This window comes from Barbatula barbatula (assembly GCF_947034865.1).
Source record: "Barbatula barbatula genome assembly, chromosome: 21".
Taxonomy (NCBI): domain Eukaryota; kingdom Metazoa; phylum Chordata; class Actinopteri; order Cypriniformes; family Nemacheilidae; genus Barbatula; species Barbatula barbatula.
The window spans coordinates 12475354-12497748 of NC_136784.1; the positions used below are offsets into that span (position 1 = coordinate 12475354).

General features: G+C 38.7%; 1 long non-coding RNA gene across 1 annotated transcript; it reads left to right on the top strand.

The window, feature by feature from the left end:
- The first annotated feature begins 560 nt into the window (after nt 1-560).
- On the top strand, nt 561-2141 carry LOC306910665. The gene is made up of 4 exons (XR_013788185.1): nt 561-802; nt 938-1445; nt 1523-1720; nt 2007-2141. It is a non-coding gene; the product is annotated as an uncharacterized lncRNA (long non-coding RNA).
- Nucleotides 2142-22395: the final 20254 nt, after the last annotated feature.

The window sequence follows — 22395 nt, forward strand, 5'->3', positions numbered from 1 at the left end:
GAGTTAAACAGAGGTGGAAATATACTAGTGCCCTTTATGCACATGAGACAAACTCCCTGGTATCCGTTTAAAACTCATTTCTGTGCATATAAGAAAAAGACAAATCAAAGTTATCTGACACAATGTCATCACAACCGTGTTTCCTTTTAAAATATGACAGTATGTGGATTTAAAACAGCATGAGAGTGAGAAAATAGTGACAGTTTTTTTGGCTGAATTGCTTTATTACAAGTACCAATGTTCTGCCATGAATTTGTGACGCCTACATCAATGTGGATGAGAGTCTGCAGAAGATCAATGCATCAATCTCGGGCCAAAAAAGCTCAATTCTTGATATCACGCGGACACACAAACACATCAGAAACTCCAGAATTCCAGATATTATTTCTTTATTAGCAGATTTGCAGAGATCACACTCACCCGGTTTTTCGATGGCACGAATGTTGACTTTAAAAAACAAGGGATTTGGCAGCATTGCGTTTTTTCGTTAATCTTTCATTCCTATCTCTGACGAAAAGGCATCGGATGACCTCAATCCTTCCTCTGATGTTAACATCACCACTGCGTGTGCAGGTATGTGTGCGATTGTGAGCGTCTGTAACTCCCCTGTGACAGCAGACGTCTGTTCTTTAGAAAAGAAGCAGATTTACGATGACAAAACACTGCAGGGTTCCGGACAGATGACGGCCTCAAAGACTCCTTTTATCAGCAGATTTTGCACTTTCTTTTTCCTTCCTGTTCCTCAGTTTTTTCGTGATCGCTGCGTTGGAATCCGATCTATTAGGGCAGTTTTACAATACAAGTAAGTTGGTTGTAGATTTTTGACTTCAAACTGTACTAATAATCTTTCTTCCGCAGAATACTAAAGATATGTTGTTGATGGTTACCGCCGTTGCTTACCCACATTCTTCAAAATATCTTCTTTTGTGTTTTGCAGAAGAAAGAAAGTCATACAGGTTTGAAATGACCAGAGGGTGAGTACATGATGACATATTTTTCATTTTTGATGAACTATCTCTAAAGGTGTACTATCCCTGTAGTGGCATGCGTGATGGATGTGAAATGTGTCTGTTAAACCAGAGCTGCCAGTGCTTTAGTGCTTCAAGGTTTATTTTGTGACCGTTGTTGTGTTCACTTTCCTTTAAAATATATATTTTTGTTTCCTAGTTTCTAGGTCAAGGGCTTCCTCTATGGCAGACAGCCAGTTGTATCCCAGTCTCATGTAATCCAGTACAATAAATCAAGCCCCCATTGAGATTCTGCCAACATGCCCTAGCCACCCAAACTTGACAGATAAAGTAGAAACGTACACAGCAGACAAAGACTGTGTGTTTTTCCGAGTCTGTGTGTTTAAAATGCGAGTTTCATAATGTGACTGTTCCACCGTCTGGTTGAGATTCTCCTCGAGGAGTTTGTGATTGGCAAAGTCAGATGTCGGCTAATAGGTAAATAAACAGGAGGCAGATTGAATCGGGTTGGTATCCAATGAAATTACCTGTTCTCATTGAATTTGATGTCTTAGATGTATTAGAGGCCTCTGGGATGGTGAGACTGCAAACTCGGAATAAACAAAGACTGGAAGTATACAACTGAGAACATTGTGCCGACACGGACCTCACAGACGTCACACACATCGCTACTATCCCCCCGAGGCTTGGATTACAGTTATTGTGTGTGTGCGCATGCCGTCTGAACAACCATTCTTTCTAGCTCTTGTCAGGTGTGTTGATACCAGTTGCTTTCCATTATCCCCATGAGACCTCTGACATTCTACTGCACGCTTGTGCCCGGCCATTCACCTCACACACACACACACACACAATTTAGTACAATTTGCTTTAGCGCCAATGACGTTAGGTTTACCTAGGTTTAAATAACCTTGCTTAAAGGAGTAGTTCACCTTCAAAATAGAGAATTCGGTCATCATTTACTCACCCTGTTGTCATTTTAAACCTGTATGAACTTTCTTCTGCAGAACACTAAAGAAGATCTTTTTTTAACAACAGGGAAGGGCAAGAGAGCAGGACCAGGCCTGGACTTTATGTATTGTGTTTGTGTGGCCGGCAATCGACCGTGAGGGAGCTGCCGGCATTTTACATTTGTTTTGTTGTTTGTTTATTTTATTAAAAGTTGTTTTACGTTCGCCGGTTCCCGCCTCCTTCCTTCCTTGTCTGAACTTTGCTACAGTTAGATAAAAACAATACTGGTGTGCATCTTGAGACAAAATAATGGCAATAACATATTTCAAGATATGTCAGGGCAGTATTTCAGTTAAGACAGCTCAAACTCATAAGCCTTGTCTGTGAAACTGGGCCATAAAAACACAAACCAATAAATTCACCTGTGAAAGGTTATTCCATTTCTTTCTCATTTTAAAATGTAATTCATGATGCTTTGTAGCAGCAATATTGTTTGATCTTCATGACACGTGACGACAGCAACGTAAATGCTGACTGTTCCAAGATGGCGGATGTATCAACGCATCTGGGGCAGTCAAGTGTGGCATCTACTTATATATATATATATATATATATATATATAAACATGCATCCATTCCTGCTCTGTTTCATAACCCATGTTTTTTCCGAATCAGTTTTTCCAAATCAAATGTGTGAAGCCGTTTAACATCAGGTTAACCCAAGACAACAACCCAAGAATAAGCACAGTAGCCCTGAGGTAAAAATAAACCTTACCCCACCTACACTCAGCCTTCACTCTCGTGGTGAATCACAGTGTCTAAATAATGCACCGTGAGGGCCTTTTGCCCTCTTAATGTTTCCTTATAGTGGTATTCCAGTACGAATGAACCACCCATCCACATTTTTACAATGCCGCCGTGACAGTTTCAGTGGCTATATCTCCAAAGACGTGACTTTCAAAGCAACATTAATCACAATATGCTGACTGTAAACCCATGCATTTGCTGTTAACGTGAATGAGCTTCGCAGCTCGAGTGAAACAACACCGCCGTGACTATTTTTAGTGGTGTGTAATCACCTCTGCTGAGCTACCACATACTGTATGAAATCTAGTGCTTCTTGAGGTAAACCTTGATTCAAGATTCTTTTTCTTACCCCATTGGCAGATTGTTTTGCTTGCTTTAAATTCACTGAAATTTCATTTTCTTTTACTAAAAACAAGACTTATTTTCTAGGGTCATTTTGCGCATCAAGAAAATGCATTATTTGCAGTGCCTTCATACCTCCCTTAAAGAGACAGTCCGCCTAAAACAAACGTTTGGTTAGCATTTCTTCACACTTATTTCTTTATGACAGCTGTATAGCAGAATGTTTACACTCATATTTTGACGTAGGCTACGATAAAAGTGGATACTAGGGCAACCCCGCTCGTCATTCACTTTTATGGTAAGGGTAAGAGCAGCTTGTGCACAAAAGAAATTCACATGAGGATGATCGAATCCAAATTTTCATTTTGGGGTAAATATCACCTTCACATAACATCACCATGAGCTGAATATATGATAAGCTGTTATTGGTAACTGTACATCATAAAAACACTGTACACCATAAAGTTGCAGTCTCTTTCATTACAGCTGGAAGTCGTGAGTCAGAGCATACTAGAGTTTACTACCGCACCCTTCAAATGACTTCTGCTACACGTAGTAGATCAAGGTTTATAGAGACAAGACAACACACGCGCACGCGCCGCCGCACGCAGATGGCTGGCCTCTGCCGGGGTGTATTATTTGTGTGATCCCTTATTCCATCTTCACTGGGCTATTTTTAAAAACCGTAGCAGCGCGCGGCCATGCTTAAATGCATGCTGTCAGTCAGCAGGTTCACAGATTAGACTGTTTTTCTGCCATCTGTGACCGTATCGCGTTTCACGTACAGTATCGTCTTTTACTGCATGGCCCTGCGGGTGGGAACACAAGGTCGTGTTGTGTGGAAGGCGATGGGCAGTGTCAGTGAGGCCATAATGCCGTGTGTTATTAAACGTGAAACATATGGGGATTGTTTATGGCTGTTGCATATTATGGACGGGCAGAACTCAAGTGGAAAAGATGGTATATTCACGTTTGTGTCATCATTTATCTATTATTATGGTATATTGGTATCTAAAAAAATGACGTATGAGAATGTTAAAAACAGTATCATTTAAATATTATATGGACTGATGGACACAGCTGAAGAAATTTGGAAGAATAAACAGTTCTTTGCCACCGCTGACTACCATAGTATAGGTAAAATAACAATGGTAGTCAAAAGTGCGCCAGAACTGTTTGCTGTCCTACATTCTTCAAAATATCTTCTTTTGTGTTCAACAGAACAAAGAAATTACAAGAAATCCTGCTATGGTAGTCCATGGTTACCACAATAACTATTTGGTTACAAGCATTCTTCCAAATATCTTCCTTTGAGTTCATCAGAACAAAGAAATGTATACTTGAGTAAATGAAATCACAATTTATATTTTTGGGGCGAATTGTTCCTTAAATCGACAATTTTTGTAGCCACTTCGTAAAATAGTCACGAATTCCCATGAGATCCCACCCCTTCTAAGGCAACCTCATGGCAAGTTTACAAGATGGTTAATTCTTATCAATTTGCATCTCATTCATACATTATTGTTTGATCGGCTTTCATATTAGGTTTAGGGGTGAGGCTTCATTTTTGCCTTTTTTCCAATAATCATAGATTTTTGTATGATTCACACTATATTCATTCATTATCCACCTGAGAAAATAGTCACAGATTCCGTGGAGATCATACATTTATTAATTCCAACCAGCCCAGTCTCAAGGCCGTTCGTGGCATAGGCACGAAATTTGTAATCTATTGATTCGTGTTAGCATACAAAAATTTTCCGGGTCACTCAGGGTGACATTTTTTCATGTCTCTCAGCACGACTTTTAACACAGAGTATATATTGTAGGTGGTGGCTAACCAAAACCTTACCCCAAACCCTCAAATCACAGCCGCAAAGGCTAATTTGGCTAAAAACGCGAGTTTCACGAGGTGCCAAAGCATGAATTAAAATATGTTAGACTCAAAGTCGTATTTTGTCCACTTGCTAACACAGTTGATGTTAACGTAGCATTTTTTGAGCCTGGAAGCCTAGAACCACTGAGCACACACAGCAGGTGTTACTTTATCTAATTAATATTCATGAGCTGGACAGGTTTATATGTCGTAAAATATATAAATGCATATAAAGCACTGCCACACAAACCTTTCTGCATTTTTACATTTTCAAATGAGCATCATTTATTTTTAAGCTGATTTCCCCTGGTGGGGACATTTGGAACTGACACTCCAGTGTTCAGGACACACAATCTCTTTAACCCCTGGTCATACTGCTGATTATTTTGGAGTCATGAGCCACAGACCTCATACCTTGTCTGGATAAACCAGGTGCATCGTCTTCTGAGGCCCCGTTCAAGGTTCCTGTTCAGAGTGGTAAGCAATCTCCCTACACTTGGGTTATAAAGCCTGAAAGCTGTATACATGTGCATGTACAGTATACACATATGATACACACCACCTGCCTTTCTAGCCCAGTCACCAGCTGCAGAACACCATTCGACCTAAACCCATCATGATCTCAGCACAGTTTGTAGGCCAACCAAGACAGCAATAAGTCACGGACTACCATCTAATGGGCTTTTAGAATAGCAGTTTTCATGTCAAATATAATCTGAAAATGCTAATGATCCTTTGGGTTTTTAGGCTACAATTCAACAACCCCCAATAAGAGGAGAATTGACGTTTTATACACATGTGGAGATTTTGAGCAGACTGTCCTCCAATGGTTCAGAATTCCCAGGGTTACTTAAGCGCTGGACATTACAGAAGGGATTTGTGCTTGGAGACGTGGTCTGTGAGTCACCGGTGCTTGTTTTTTCCCACACAGAGAGCAGTGTGTTTGTGCAAAGAGACACTGCCACGAGATGCTGGGCTGCAGCCCATACTGTGTACTTTTATGGGGAGTGAAGGAGAGGCCAGCCAAGCCAGCAGAGAAGCATTGAGTGAGGGCTTCTAATGGCTCTGTAAACAAGATTATCGGTAGCTGAGCCCGTTCCAGTAATGTGATACCAGTTACACCCTCACAAATGCTAAATGCAAGAGCTCAGACGCACATGCAGTGTTTCACATACACGTACGGCTCATATAAAGCAACGGCAACAGGTCAGATATATAGAAATGCACACACAAATGCACACTCTGACTCTTTCTGTCTGGCACACGTGGGATACACCTCTTGGGTCACTGTCAATAGCATCTGTGTGTATAAATATCTCTGCATAAACATCTGGATTTTTCCATAGACTGGGAAGCAAGCAAATATTTAAATAAACGAATAAAAGAACGTATTTGGACAACGACATTTTTTCAAGAATTGGGAAATGAGAATCCACAAAATATTATTATTTGATCAAATTGTAGTTAATGGATGGTTTATTTCATGTGAGATCTTTGTTTTCCAACGCATTATTATATTAAAATTAATACCGTAGTTTGTCTTCTTTACCAAATAATCTTGTCATTACATTAACCAAGTTTGGTCTGATCCATTTTCTATCATACTGCTTTTATTTTGATGGCTCAATACAACCTGACGGGGCATAAAAAGCAAATATTGTACTAAAATGCTTTTGGCCATTTCAGTACATGGAAAATTGCTACCTCAATAGATTACTCATAGATTTCTCATTATTAAAACAATACACTAATATCCTTCACATAACATATTTCATTTATTTACTTTAAAGGATGGTTATTCTTGTGATGTAAAGGACGGTATTCCGGCAGCTGGGCAGCCAGATTGTTTTTTTTTTTAAATATAATAATTACATGTTTTTGATGCTTGTAAATGTGCAGTCTATTTCTGTAATTTGTCATTTTTACTGCATTTCAAATATACGTGAAAATTCAGTAAAGTAAAACAGTGATGTCTGAAAATCGACACTGTCTGTGTACAGTTGGGTATCAAATAACGTAAAAAAACTTAAGTGTACTTTCAAAATATTATTTCAAAAAATGTTTCACACACTGTATTATTCACAGAATGGCAAAACGTTGTTTACAATTCAGTGATTCTCCTGAATAGTTTAATTAAAATATTTTGCAAAATGCAAAAAAAAGTAAATGCAAAAAAAAGTACATGCAAAATAAAAGAGATTTGAAATAAAGTCATCTTTATAAAGTCAAAAAATCTGAAACATGTTTTGATTATGTTATCATGTTTTTATAGTGTTAGTTAGCTTTTTTGAGTTATTATTACTTAAGTTAAAAATCAATGTGCAGTTTGATTGATATTACTTGGAATACATAATAAAAACATTATTTTTTGCAAATAAACTAAACTTGGTCTGTTTACAGTGTATATAGTGGGCACTTGTTGAACTGGAGATACATCTGATGCTATATTTTCCCCTCTTCCTCCCTCTCAATCTCTCCTTCTCTCTCTCTCTCTCTCTCTCTCTCTCTCTCTCTCTCTCTCTCTCTCTCTCTCTCTCTCTCTCTCTCTCTCTCTCTCTCTCTCTCTCTCTCTCTCTCTCTCTCTCTCTCTCTCTCTCTCTCTCTCTCTCTCCCCCTCTCTCTCTCTGTCTCTCTCTCTCTCTCTCTCTCTCTCCCTCTCTCTCTCTCTCTCTCTCTCTCTCCCCCTCTCTCTCTCTCCTCTCTCTCTCTCTCTCTCTCTCTCTCTCTCCCTCTCTCTCTCTCTCTCTCTCTCTCTCTCTCTCTCTCCCCCTCTCTCTCTCTCTCGCTCTCCCTATCTCTCTTTATGCTCCTCCAACAAGCTAAGAGCTCAAAAAGCTTTTAGTACTACACTTTACAGCTGACAGCACGTGTTGATGCAGCACATTCCATATTATTATTATTACTACAGCAGATACTGCCTCTTAGGCAGAAGCAGACAACAGATCAGCTGCCTGCTTCAGGTAGCCATGAGAAAGAGATGTAGTAGATCAATGGCACCTGGTGTCCGGGTTAGCGTTGACACTCGGTCACTGCAGACTGTTGAAAACACACACGTACGTCTATTCAATGCTCTAAACTCTTTACAATTGGTGGAGGCGGTTTTCTGTCGGTTTACATTGCTACACAAAGAAGTCAAACTTTTTTTCCAATGTTTTGACTTTCCTGCTGTTCTTTTGTTTGCTTTTGTATTAATCACAGCCACATTCACATCACATCATTCTCAGACTCACACACAGAGGAAAACATCTGTGAACGAATGAAAGAACCCCAGACAGCCTTCGGGCCCATTCAAGCGGTCAGTTTATGCTTGTTTCCGTGAAGGCCTGACAGCTGAGCCACGTTACGGGCATGAGCGCGTTCATTTAATCCTGAAACATTCCTAAATAGTTTTAAGAAAGATCTACTGAGCCTTTGTTCTTCTGCATCTAGAATCCATCTGCTTCACATATCCTCCCCAAAACTCTGTCTGGATCAGACAAAGGGGAAAACATCCATTGAGCCGATTGGAAATTGGATTTGTTATAGATCTGAATTTGGGCTGAAATCTGTATGCACATAGTTCAGTTTTACTTATCAAAGATCAGTGTTTGAATGTCTGAATGCTGCCACCTGTTGGTCTTTTTATTATACATCAGAAAACTCTCAAAGGAAAAGTTCACCCAAAATTTTGTTACTCACCCTCATGCCATCAAATGTGTGTGCGAATTTCTTTCTCGAGTCATTTTAAAAGATGCCATGGCTCTTTCTAGCTCCGAAAAGCACATATACCTTTCCTTAAACAAATAAAATATAAAAACAAATCCTTATGACTCAACAACATCATGGATGTATATTTTAAAGGAGGGAAAATGTCATGCGTTATGGATGTGACAAAAAAGGATGCACACTTTCCAGAGCTCTGAATTAAAATGTACAAACCTGGAATGGCTCTTTATAGAACATAAAATACTTACTATATTAACATTTTCATGTGCTCATTTATGAGGAATTATGAATGTGACACTTCCCTTAACTGACTATGGAAAACGATGCTTTAAAAAAACTACAAATTGCTTTAATAACTTCAAGAGAGACTTCACAAAGCTATTTCAACCACTAAATATTGCCATCTGATCAGTAAAATCTAAATATTTTTTCAAGATGGTCAAAATAATTAATCTTAAGGTTACCATTTTCATGTTATTGGCTAAATGATGACCAAATATACGTTTGTGAGTAAAAAAGATTTTGACAGTATTTAGCCCAGGACCATGACATTTATTAAATGTAGAATGCATTGCAAGTCTGTTTGGATCAAAAAAATCAAAATGTTCACATTTTGTTTACTAGAAAAAAAGCATATGACAGTTCAGTTAAATACGCACTATACGAACTATGCCAGAAACATCTATTTTAAGACCTTTTAAGAATTATGGCCCTTATAGAGCATATAGTGTAAGTGTCTTATGTAACGCTAGGCTTTGAATCTTAATGGATTCCTGCAGGGAAGTCTTACCCACCGTACTCCACATCTAAACATCACACCGAATATCCAATAACTCTGCAGTTCTCATTCTCCCATTCACTTCTTCCACTTTGCATTTAACCCACCCGAGACACAATAACATCTAAACCTCAGCGTGCACAAAAACAACTCCAGAACCTTCACAGAGCTCTTTAGTTCTCTGTGGCTCCTCTGACCCTTGTATGACTATCACAGTGGAGCGATGGATATCCAGTAAAGTTCTTGACCATTCTGACACACTGATTCAGAATATCACATAAAAGGTCACTCGGTTTAGGCTTTACCATCAGTTTTGTATCAGTGTACTGCAGCATAATTTAATGCCGAGAGTGTCTCCCGTGTAAAAGAGACTCTAAATATTCCACTGGCAGCTGTAGGAAACAAGATTAGAGTCCCGTCTTGACAACTCCGCCTTTCAGCTTTGGATGGGAAGAGCGTGGATCTGCAAGATGGGCCGCTTGTAATTTGCGGCTTTGGCTTCATTTGATAAAAATGGCAGAGAGCTGGCGATTATGGATGCATGAGGATTAATGGAGGCTATTTAAAGACCGGACACATTTTTCCATTCTGAAAAAAGGGAGGGGAAGATCCATGAATTATCCCAAATGTGTTGTGTACTTCAATCATCAAAGCTCACAGTTCTGAGATCAGTGAAAGCTTTTATTTCTCCTTTAACATGCGATTGTTGTATATAGGTTGATAAGAAATGTACCCAGAGGGAAAAAGGTGAATCCTCTGCATACTGTTGTGCTTATGTGTGTATTGTAATGTGTATATCTCTGCTTCCTTACAAAATGCCACGCCACGGACTAATACAAAATATGAAGTTAAAGCAACCGTTTATGCACTCACAAACAGACACTACACTTCGTGCATCCGACAGATGTAAACAAATATGCTTGCTCTGTAGCGCTCTCATTAAATGGAGTCATTAATTCGTGTTTTTAGAGCTGTGAATCGCAATGGGAGATGCTCGGGAGATTTCCTTCCTGTTGTCGGGGCTTGTTATTGTCACGAGCTCTTCCCTCTGTGAGGTTCCCTATTTACTCACCTCACTGCAGTGCTCAACCCAGCTGAATCACACCCTACACAAGAAAATAAAACACATTTTAAAGAAATGCTTTCAAGTATATCGGACATGTGGATGTTATCATAGATATCGTATAATAAACAGAGAGAAAGATATTTGGAAGAATTCTGAATCTTGGCCATCATTGACTAGAAAAGTATACATTTAAAGTGCACCAAAACATTCTTCGAAATATCTTCTTTTGTGTTCAGCAGAACAAAGAAATTGTATCAAGTGAAATTTGGTAGTCAATGGTGGCAAAGAACTGTTTGGTTACAAGCAGTGTTCATCAGCACAAAGAAATGTTTACAGAATTTTCATTTTGGGTGAACTGTCCCTTTAAAGCAGCTATGAATAACAGCCCCTGCATGTAATCTAATAATGTTGTTAACATTCTGCCTGTTCCAGAATAAACAAAACAACCATGTGGGCTGTCAATCATTCCTGGAGCGTTGAACACTCAGCGGGGTAAAGCTCTATCCGTTGTGATGATTTTACCAGAATCCCTGCTGAAGAGGATGTGAGAAGAGCCAGCAACTGTGAACCCAGCGGCCCTGCCAAGCACTGCCAGCCAGAGAAACCAGATGTGCAACCCAGTAAAGACCAGATTTGAGATGACAGATGAGCGGGGCCGCGGGTGGCTGAAGACATGTGTTCGAGACAAGCTGGCAAATTGTGATTTATTGACATTTTAATTTGTTTGGGAGCGAGTATAAAACAACGTTTATCTGGAATTGCATGCAAATCGAGGGTTGACATTGTTTGGCAAGGAAATGAGTAGGCTACTTTGTCTTCACGAATAAAACTTCTGAGATGTTTGTTCAGTATCATGCACACCTTTTTCATTCTTTTGTCCATGCATGCTGCAGTTGCCTGACCCTGTCTCAGCTTTCTTTCCATTTATTCCACAAGGTTTTGATTATGAGGATAGATTCAAACCAGGATGGACAAACAAAAAGACTAAAAAGAAAAAAACAGGCCGTAAGGTTATAACTGTTATTTATTCCAAAGATCTAAATCAATCATTTATTCTTACCAGAACAACACATTTCTGCCTGTTTTTCTTGTCTTCTTGTTTTGCTGTCTATGGAATGTGATTGTGTAATTGTATACAATGCCAAAAGACATTTGTTTTGCGTTTCCAAGAACTCGCCAGTATGATCAAATAAAATTCATAATGGTGTTTATGAACAATTATCACCTCCCGGTGATTATCAAGAAAAATTGGTCGAGCATGGTCGAAATGCTTATTTTGCACACAAGTTTAGCCAACCAACCAACGTTTTGAGTTCGAATCAAAGTGTTTGCTAAATGTATAATTGCAACTTGAAGAATATTTGACCACAGAGCAGACTGACAAGTCGAAGTATTCAAGAGTGGTGAAGTTAGATAAACATGAATAGATAAAAAGGGACAGTTACTAACTGTAATTTTAGTTCAGTAGCTCTACAACCAGGGCATTAGCTACACAACACAGTGCTAACTTTATACGATAGATTATAAAAAAAGATACTCAATGCATACTGCACAATATCAGTCATGAAATGCTATGGACAGTAAACAACACCCTCTCTAAGGCTTTGTGTATGCAAATTACTTTGAGTGCTAGACAATGTAAAGCTGACGTCACGTTCCATGTTGCAGTGGTGCCGCCATCTTGGGAGGTTAACACTCCACTGCTATTATTGTTTTGATATGTACCGTTACTTGCTTTGTTTGATATACGGAGAAATCGAAAGTGAAAGAACCACGGGCTGTTCCTGAACGACTCTGCGTAATGCTATTGCAGTTTTTAACACAGCAAGACTGACTTACTATATATTTCCTAATCGAACAAGAAAAACATTGCATTGAACGCACTAGCAGCAATTCTCCCAAGATGGTGCAACATTCAACGAGGCGTGACGTCGATTACCTCTATGTGGAATATGCATACATAACTTTACAATAAGGAAAGCTTTTAGGGTGTATTGCATAGAACAGGAAACCCTGAGAAATGTAGAACTCCATATGGCAGCGCAGCCGCTGAGTGAATTGACAACAGGAGTGGAACATTCCAGACATGCATGCGTGGAAAAACACACAAGTCCAATTCTTGGGAAAATTTACGATTCAGGATTAGCCGGGTATTTGCAGTTAAACATTCCAACCAGGTGAAATTTACAAGCATGACTACCAAAAAAAACATGTGCTCAGACTTGATTTCATTTATCGTCGCTCCATTTAAAACACTGTAGCTGGGTCTGAATTCGCTCACTCATTCACTGTTCCCTATATAGCGAGTGCTTTATAGTCCACTATATAGGGAAGAAGTGAGTGATTGAACAATTTCAGACACTGACGTAATATAACCTATCTGACAGTAGGCTGCTGTCGCGGACATTCGTCATAACGTTTGATGCACCTGTGTGGCTTCATGGATTGTTTAATAAAATGGTAAAGTAAATGTTTTCCTTATTTGTCACGTTTTTTCATTCGTTTTTAATAAAGAGAACAAAAAAGAAAGAAAGAAGGTTTGCCTGAAAAATGATGTTTGCCTGCACGTTTATTTGATTGCAGTTATTAAGGTTAATACAATGATTTAATATATTTAAAACAAAGCACCACTGTCTATAAGATGCATTTCATCTGTTTATTCTCAAAAAGTAGAAAATAAGCGTCACCAAGAACAAAGTATAAACGTATAGGCTACGTATTATAAAGTATAAACGTGCATTCGTGGCAACGTTACTCTACACCAGCTGATTCTAATCAGACGGTTGATTCACGCTGCATCATGGGAAATGAGTGAGTGAACGAGTGGACATCAGATGTACACTCAAAATCAGAATGCATTGTGGGTAACAAGTAGTGAACGAATGAAGGGTTGTTGTGTGAACACTAAGTACCAGAAAATAGTGCACTATATAGGAGATATACATGCAGACACAGTTGGTCTATCACATTTCTCAATAACATCTAAGAAAGCAGAACTAACTCACAATGTTTCACTTTTGGAGCCCACTGTATGAATAGCGTTGATCAAGATTTGGATCTTATATGTTACATCTTATTGTCTTCTTCAGATCCTCCAATGATGTGTTCTCATCAATTTCTTCCAGTATAAACTGCGTCACATATCTGAAAAAAACACACAGTAGAAAATGTTGGTGACAGTATATTTATATATTTTACATGATTTATATGGAACTATGTTTGGCTCGCATGATTCCACCGAGGTGCACGATTCACAGAAATATAGAATATAGATATGTAGACGCAAATGGTCTTCTAAAGGTATTTAAAATCACCACAAGGTGTCACCAATGTCTTTCACGTGAATTTCACTTTTTGGTTGTCTATCAAAGCCAATGTTAAGATTTGAAAGACACAGATTATCACACCAGACATCCTGCCCACATATAAATTCATTCATTTAGAGGATACGGGGCCAGAAAAGAGGGAGAACAGATCAAAAACAAACAACTTGAGTCAATTCTGTTTAGACATCCACATGTCATTGCAAAAGAGTCAAATGTAGACGGTTACAAACAATGAAACCAATTTGATCCCCAGTCACTGGTGGAGACCATATGTTAAAACCTGTGATGTATTTATTTGTATTGCTCTGATTCTCTATTGGTGGCATATTTGCTGACTGGGCTGCCTTGGGCTGGTGAGCAAGGTCTGGCCGGACTAGTGACCGTGCTGAGCTCTGAATGGAGGCCTTCAGGCGGAACAGAATTGACCCGTGTGAGGCTGATCGTCCCTGACAGGACGCGAGGCAGCTCGCGCTGAAATAATAATGGTGAAATAAAAGCAGCATCTAGCAAACGCTGACTTCCATGGAACCTGCCAACGGCTGAGGATTACGGATGAGATGTGTGAGTGTGTCTGTCTGCTGTCGATATTCAGATAATCTCTTTACCACCAAACACGCAGAAAAACGCTGATGCAAGACTACCAGTGCTTCAATCCATTGTTTTACTTGAACTTTGTCACTACTGAGATTGCTTCAAGATTTCAAGTCTGTGTGACCTCAGGGCGGATGGAGGGAAACAGGCGCGTCAGTCCTTGTTTGACCTTGTGACTCAGAAACTGTGTATACAAGCCTTTGGCATACACACATTAAGAAATGGTCTGTGAAGTTAGACATTATGGATCTGATAAATGGTTCATTTGCTGTAGCATTTTAGTATTTCTATTTATATGGTGAATTAATCACAACACTACTCATAGAGTCCCTGACGTTATTTTGTGTTTGGGCACTTTATTATACTCGCACCCAAACAGTTTCAGAAAAAACCCTCCAAAGAATGTGAGGAACTCAAGACTCCCTCTTTTCACTTTTCACCAGTGTTACTGTATTATCATATATCCTCATGGGGGAAAAAACACACTAAGGCTCTAAAAAATAAGGTATTCTACATGCCATATTTTATTTCTAGGTATGAAAGGTATCGGAACAAACATTTATAAATATTTATAAAATATAAAATGAGGAAATGTGAATAATGACTAAAATGTGGGTGGAGATTAGTCAGTTCTGGACTTTGAGAATAACAAACACTTGTGGTTTCACATTGGCCTTGAAAATGTGGATTTTGGAAATGTGAGTCTATCATCCTGCAGTGATTCACTTTTCTTTGCTGATGTGATGATTTTATCTTTACCGCTGCAAACTCTGCAAAGTTGTATTCTGGTTTTTATGTTAAAAGGGAGAAACTATGTGTATAAATGCTGAATCAGTGCCCATGAAATCATGTGATGTCAACACATTCACACCCATTGTAGAAGTCTTTGTTACTTCTATAATGTTGTTATGTTCAGACTCATTGTCAATATGTAACTTTTTATTGCTAAACTGAAATGTGGATATGCACACAACTTGACATGTGACAACATCAATGTTTCAGGTTAAGATAAAGCAAGGTATGTTTTAGATTTTCTGCTTGTTCATCGCTTGTTTCACCTGTAAGACCCGGGATTTCTTGTTTTCTACAAGAATCGATCCCAGAAAATTCATCTTGATATCCTAAATATGGAGTAAAGCCATGTCAAATATTACAATCATGGTGAATGAATTGGTTGAAATGAAACTTTTAAGTTTGATGCTTGGATTTCACGAATTGTGTCACAAGTTTTTCACATTTAAGAAATCTTCCATGTAGTGAAATAGCAATATTCAGTTTGAAATGAGATGGAGTGTTGCATGTCACGCCACAGGACTTTCCAAAATGATTTCGTGTCAACCATATATCATATACAAAAAAGAAAAAACAGATGGTCGCCTTTTCTGTTTCCGTACATTGGCTGCTTACGTACTTTTGCGTCCTACGTGAGAACTGGGGGCATCCACAATCCCTTTTTCATAGGATTTGTAGCTCTCGTATTTAGCACCGAGACCCCATTAAGTTAATTACGTTTGCTTCTTAACATTTTCAGAGCTTGGCGTCAGTGCTCATATACCACCCACTACTCACTTTGACCGACACAGTTGGTGAGAGCACTATATGTTGTCTGGCTGTCCAATCACATGAGCCACTTCCCCCTCGGCTTTTCTAGATCAAAAGTTAGCCGTGGGAAAAAGCCATAAAGCATTCTTGAACATCTGACCTATTGAGAGTGTTTGTTTGCAGTACTTACAGCTGTGTGCAGACAAAGACTCACGGCAAACGGCCTTGACTTCAAAGTTGCTTTGTATTCCAGATTTAGACAATGTTTTGACCACGGAGGAACAAGTGTATAGGGTGAAGTTTGGCTTTTTGTAATAACATCGATCTGAGGTGTGGCTCAGAAAACCTAAATGATCCAAAATCTTGTTTGTTTTTTCATATAAATCCTTATTCCTCCAGTTAAACACGATCATAAGGGGGTTGTTTACCAGCAAGCAGCAAGAAAAAAGGTCCCTGAATAACTTATTATTTCCTTTTTCCTGTAAGCTATCACAAGCCGCTGTTATCTCCCCCCAGCAGCATGTGGAAGTACGTGTTATAAAGTAATTAAAGGGTGTTCACAAAACTATTGTTGAACATAAAAATAAAAACACATAGACACATGTCTTTTTATATTCACTGGAATTAAAAAAACAAGTGACCTACTGTATGTTCCACTAAACAGGAAAAGGTACTTTTTCTCAGCTTGACGTGTATTGAAATGGATCAGCTGAACACAAAGACACTGGCGGAAAGACATGAGTGTTTCAAGGGCATTTAATGTCATCGCGTATGAGCACTGCCTGAAAAGCTGTGTGTGAGGCATAAGAAGCTTTAGTTTCACAGTTATGAGGTCGGATGGGTTGTATGGGAGTGACGTTTAACTCCTACATGCACATCATCTTATCTGGGCTGTGACGTTAAAGTATGTTACCCAAAATATATCTAACAAGAATTCCAAACAGAACTCCAAATGCCTTATCTGTTCCCAAATGAGAAGATTCACGAAGCGTTCCACAAATCCTGAACTGCAGCCTAAAGAAAAAAATGAGACATACATTTTGGACGCTGCTGTGTCCAAAAGCTCAAAACTGAGTCTAGTTTACAGAGGCACATATGAAATCAATGTTTATGTCACATCCTGTCACAAAGACGTTTTTCTGAAAAGTGCTTTGGGTTTGCCAAGTTTGAGTCCTGGCTTGTGGTCCTCACAAACAAGATTTAGCCTCAAATCAGAGTTCAGTGCATTATGGGTCAAAAGGATGTACTTCATAGTAAATGAAGTTGTTTACTCAGCTTTCGGACATCAATACAAAGTTTTAGACACTTTAATCCCTATGATATAGATGTCAGTTTTAACTTCTATATACTCATTCGTAGACAATGTTGTCCATAAATATATCCATAGGAGATAGTGGGCAGTGAGCCTTGGAATCTGAATGGTTAAGGCTACCCATAGACCTGGGATTGGTCCTTCAGTAAGGAGCAGGTTAAACTGATCACTTTCATGTTCTGTTAGCACCAAGCCTGAGAGCAGGTCCATCTGTAGGTTGAACATCTGTGACTGTTTTGCCCTGACACTGATGTTTTACTATAGAGCCTTCACGCTGATCTTGAGTCTGAAATCATGGATCACATGTTCACACCAATCCAGAGGAGAAAAGCACTTTCTGTCATCATTTACTGCACCCTCCAGTCATTTCAAAGCAGTATGACTTTCTTTATTCTGCAGAACACAGGATAATATAATTTGAAGAATGTTGTAAACTGAACTTTCATTCATTTTGTGTGGTTTGAAGTGACAAAATGATATTCACTAAAAACAAACCTGTAACAAGTTTAACATGTCCTTCCGAATACGAATGAATGAGATCTCTAGATTTTCTATACATTTTTGGCTATTCCTGTAAGTATTTCAAACAATAAAGAATATTTCTCAACTGATGCTATTTCTGCACATTTTGTCCGCTTTGCTACATCACTACTTTTTTTGCATTTTTGGACCAAAAGGGAACGATTTCATGCATCTGCAGCCATCTCCCAAGTATACACAGACTGCAAGGTCAATCGTGGTTCAACACACTCCAACTTTCCATCCCTTAACATTTAAAAAAATCTAAAAATGAATTCCTCCGCCAGAGACGTGTGCCCTTCGGTGACCAATTAATCTCTTTGTGTTCCAGGCCGGATTTGGAGTCCAAAAGGCTGGTTGCATAGCAACAGGCCTCCCACTGTCCCCTGCTGATATCAATTTTGACTCAAATGACAGACAGCAATCCCGACTCCCACCAGGCGACCGAAAGCACTTGAACATGAACTCAAAACCCCTTTTGTCATGAGATTGATTTGTAAATCAAGACATTGGGCAACATCACATTCACTACTGTACCGAAATGAATTGACAAATTGAACCACACAGGTCATCTTAGGCTTTGAAAAGATACCAAGTGACTCATAACAATGCTATGATCTGATAACTGTGTTGGTTGAGCTACTTTTGATATCTGCAAACAGAGGAAGTTGCTTTATTGCGGCGTGAAGGACTGTAACCTTGGCCCCCATCCGAGACGCAGGCAAGTTGTACGGCCGCATTGTCTGTTGAGGAAAGTGAGCGGAAGGGCGCGATCGCTGTCCTGCTGTGGAGCTTTCCAGATGTTACACAAAGGATACCATATCATTCCTGTAGTGTTATCTGTGCAAGCAAAACAGTCCGCAGGTCAACACGCTAGGATGGGACCCCTGTGAATCCGTCTGATACACAATACTGAGACGTCCCGCATGCCGTTCACACCCTTGATGCAAAACACACACTTTAAAGCGATAGTTCACCTACAATTCTGTTGAAATTTATTTATTCTCTAGTTGTTCAAACCTGTTTATGACTCGTTCTTCCGTGGAACAAAAAGGAAGATATTTTGAGAAATGACACAGTGGTTTTGTGTCCGTACAATCAAAGTCAATGGGGGTCAATGTTGTTTGCTTACCATAGTCCAAAATATCTTCTTTTGTGTTCTGCAGAAGGTTTGGAAAGACATGAGGGTGGAAAAATTATGAATGATGTAATTTTTGGGTGAACTGTCCCTTTAGTTTAGAGCAAGGCAGATTATATTTGTACCTCCAATATAAATGCTGAAGATTATTGCTATATAACAGATTATATTTCCATCACTAAAAATCCCAACAACTCACGTCAAACTGTTTATGCCTTATTGTATAACTACATTACATTTATGCAATTTCCACAATTTAAAAAGAAATGTAAGTTTCGTGTCATTTTTTAAATGTGGTTTAAAACACCAAATTACAAAAGAAAAAGACAATTTAAGAAGAATATGAAAAGATTATATTACGTGAAAACGTTATTAAATTTACCCGCAAAAACGCAAATTTACAAGAAAAACTTATTTACATCATTTATTGCGCCCCAGCTGCTGGAAAATTACAGGATTTTTCAGATCCCCAATTGTGTAGAGAATTTCTTAACAATAATAATCCTTTCCAATTACATTTCCAATTACATGTAAATGTGTTTGTGGCTTATTTCAATAAGTACTGTAGGTTCTCTCTGAATCAATGATGTTTTATCAATTCCTACTTTATGCAACTGGGCCAAAGGCACTTCCTGTTAATCCACGATAACAAACATGTAACCTGTTGCCTTCAGTCTAACATCTCTCAGCTGCTTATATAATAACAAACCTCTTTTTATTGAGTAAATCATTCCATGTGTTCTGCCCCTCTGATCTCAACATGATCGTGATACATCAGATCGGAAGATGTTCTGTGGTCGAACATAATAGAAACAGATTTGAGATTGAATGGATTTCCAGCACATATCGGTAGATAGGAAAAAGCATTGTTTTTATTGAATAGGGTGAAGAGAGAATGCTGGCCCACTACCCGCCTGTTTCAGCTGTTTTTGCAGTCAATTACAATCAGTGTATCTCTACGTTTTCCTGTGCTGGGCCACTGATGGAACATTCTCTGCTTTTTGTGTGGGTCAAAGAGAACGAGTCTGTGGGGACTCACTGTGTTCCAGTTTTGTTGTGCATGGTAAAACTATGTTCAGAAAGGGAAATGCTCTGAAACAAGGAGAGAAATGCATATCCTTTGTAACCTTCAACACAGTTCACTTGAACATTTCTTTTAAAACTCAGTGGTCTTAGGGCTGGACCGAAGGGCTACACAATCTGTAGCGAGAACAGGAGCACAGTTTGGATTTGTGGATGGATCTTTGGCATATAGTAGATACATGATCAATCCATCTCACTGGAAAACTTTGCTGTAGTTTTGCAGCAGGTTGCCAGTAACTTACTGTAGATTTAATTCCTACTTAATACTACTTTCCTATTAGTACTGTTTTCAGTTTAAATTCAACTTTACTTTAAAATTAAAACACTTTCACTTTTGAGATTAAAAATGAGCAAGAAGAGACGTTGAGAAATGTTTTCTCTGACAAATATTTAAAACTTGATATAATCAAGATATAAGTCTTGTTTTATAAAAGATAATTTAAGAACTAGGTAAGTTAATGTTTAAAACAAAATTGTAAATTAAATCTAAGTTATTAAGTTACTGGCAACCTGCGGCAAAACATTTAACAGTCCTTTATTTCCCAGAGCAAAGAGTTTATAAAGTTTATATTATTAATAATATATCTTAATACTTTAGTTAATTACATTGATTTTATACAAATATGGCTATTATTGTATATTGAACACTTATGGCACACATCAATAAAACATAAGACCACTCTGAATACAGTACAATTTTATTAAGCTTATTGAATTTCTCACATTGTTTCTGTCAGGTGTGTTTGGCTGGTAAGGCTATTTGAGTAACTTACATTGTTATTTTTATATATAAGTATTGCACAAATATTTCCATGGACGGCCAGTATCAACATATCATGATAAAAGAAAGATTATCTACCTTACAATGAACAGTGTGCAAAAAGGTTTTTCCTTTGCGCTTTTGAAAAGATTCAGGCACCGGCGTTATCAAAACGGTCTGCATTTACACAGATCCAGCAAAACGGATAAAAACGCTGTAGTCTGCACGCCAGGCCAGTGGATGGAGATGTTGTTGTGTAAAGAAGCAGGCGTGCCTTGGCACATACACATGCACAGTTATAAGCTTTTTTATGCTTTTCAATACCGTAGGTCGACGTAGTGTGTCTCCGCGGGTCTAATTGGTGCAGCAAATCCACATTGCTGGGGAAACGTTAACACATAGTAGAGCAGCGAGAGCTCACAGTTTGGGAAGCCGCCATATTGTTTTGGCTATACCCGCATGACTGAGTGCGTAATATGCATGCGTGTGACGTCATCGTGTCCAGAAAGTTCCGTCTTGCAGTTTACATGGAAACAAAAACAGCGGCGTTTTCAAACGTTTGCGTTTTCAGTCCCCTGTACGCCGTTTCCGTGTAAATGGGCAGCCAAAACGCATACTTTATTTTTGCGTTTTCAGTTGAAAACGGTCTCGCGTAAACAGCCTCTTATAGGGGGCGTTTTACACAAGACCGTTTTCAAGTGAGATCGCTAAACAATTTATGCGTTTTGGCTGCCCATTTACACGGAAACGGCATCTAGGGGACTGAAAACGCAAACATTTGAAAATGGGTCTCAGAGTGCAACTTTTTGCATTTACAAGTTAAAAAACAGAAATATTTCCTTTGTGTTTTGGAAAAGTTTCACGTGCACAGCGTTATCAAAACGATCTACATTAACATGGATCTGGGAAAACAATTAAAAAACATTTATTATGCATGCCTGGACATTGGAAGGCACTCTTGCGCTATAAAGATATCCTAAGTGCTTGCGCACATCCACATAAACAGTTTTAATCTAAAAGCGCTTTTAATACACTTTGTCGACGTGTAAGTGTGTTTGTAGTAGTTTGCATATGAATACTATGTCTCCGCTGGTGGTAGTTGTGCAGTTAATCTACTTTTTGCCTTCAGACTTTACACGGAAACAACTATGTCGTCGTTTTCAAAAACTTTCACTTTGAAAGTGACCCGTTTTCAAAGGTTTTCGTTTTCTGTCCACCAAAACACAGTTGAAACACAAAATCGTTTTTGAGTTGAAAACGTCTCGTGTAAACAGCCTCTTACAGCTCATCAGTTGTTTTAAAGTAATTTAGCATTAATTTTCATTTGAAATGAAGTAAGATGTCTTGAGGGTTTTGTGACTTTGTTGGGAAATACTCTATTCTCTATTTTAGAGACATTAACCGATATGCATGTGTTACACAAGACAGATAGCACACACTATTACATTTGTAGGACAGCGGTTAGTTTAGTGATATCTGATCTCTGACAATACTTGTTGCGAAATCATAGAAACCAGTGTTAAAATGAAAGATTCAACACAAACTTGGCTGTTCTTTTGTAAGTTCACTCATTTTTTAAAACAAATTGTTGATACATGCATGGACCAAACCCATTCAAACATGAGCATCAGA